Raw genomic sequence first — 1217 nt, forward strand, 5'->3', positions numbered from 1 at the left:
TTGAAAACGAGCACGAAGCGGTGAAACACGGGCGGTCATCCGTTACGTAAAACGGACGACTCACGACACCGAGAACACTCACGCAGGTCCGTGACATTTTTCATTGTTACATACCACACGCTAGCACATGCATTTCGATTCTGTAGTCTCGGTCACGACCGCGACGAACGCCAACGAACGTCCAACAATCGCTCGTACGTCGCGCATCTTCCTCCTTGTAACTTGTCCTTTCCTCGATTTTTGACACCCGACTCGGAAACGTTCGATTTTAAAGAACGACGGCGGGGATTACAAAAAGAGAGAAAAAAGGATCAAATGTACGAAGAGTAACGATACGCAACGCAAGCAGTATTTGGGTTACGTGAACGACCCTCAGCCAGGCGTGGTCCAGGAATTGTATCCGTGGACCGCAATGTGCGTTCGAAATGTCGATGTTCATGTGTCCTGCAGTTCACACGTTGACGCGCAATTAGCTGCGTTCTTCATCGACCCACGAGCCAAGTGATCCACCGTTCAGGGTAATCGTATTTTTCTTTTTTATTTTTTATATTAAAGGAAACGACGAGGATACCCCGATACTGAATCCTTTTTTTTTAAACCGTCGCTCAACCTGGAGAGAACGACTCTTCTTCGAAGCATGGTCGCAGAGCCCATACGCTTAAAAATTCGATATTGAAAACTATAATTCGTTCAGGTATATATTGCATTCTCGATAAAATTCGATGGGATACGAATTTCGGTTGGCCTCGAGCGGTCTTACCTCCCAATTTCCGAAGCGAATATCCGCTAACGGTACGGGTGTCCGACTCACGACACGATGGCCTCTCTGTATAACCGAACATAATTCGATATTCCCCTCTGAACGAACAACGTTTCAACTTTTAAATAAGAAGCGATAAAATCGGGCTCACGTCGACGCGATGCATCTTGGTTTCGCCGTTCTTGGTTTCGTCGGTTTAAAGCTTACAACGACGACGACCATCACACCATCCACCCATGGGTAGGAAGCACGATTCGAGAATGATTATAGCGTATAAGAGAAAAGAGGTCGAACTGGTATCCATCGAAGAGAACGTCGCGAAACAAAGTTCGACGGCGGCTCGTCCATCCTTCGATTTCGTTTTACTATCGACGCGCTACTTGTCCTTACCGCTTTTTCGATTATCATTATCTCGACAGCTTCGTTCGATCCCAAAGTCTTGGTGTGCGGTCCTCGT

At 46.9% G+C, this 1217-nt stretch overlaps 1 non-coding gene across 1 annotated transcript; it reads right to left on the minus strand.

Annotated features, from left to right (window-relative positions):
- Positions 1–366: 366 nt before the first annotated feature.
- Positions 367–521, minus strand: LOC133667681 (5.8S ribosomal RNA). The gene has a single exon (XR_009833302.1). It is a non-coding gene; the product is annotated as a 5.8S ribosomal RNA (ribosomal RNA).
- Between the last annotated feature and the right edge of the window lie 696 nt (positions 522–1217).

This window comes from Apis cerana, unplaced genomic scaffold (genome assembly GCF_029169275.1).
Source record: "Apis cerana isolate GH-2021 unplaced genomic scaffold, AcerK_1.0 scaffold1_AcerK, whole genome shotgun sequence".
Taxonomy (NCBI): Eukaryota; Metazoa; Arthropoda; class Insecta; order Hymenoptera; family Apidae; genus Apis; species Apis cerana.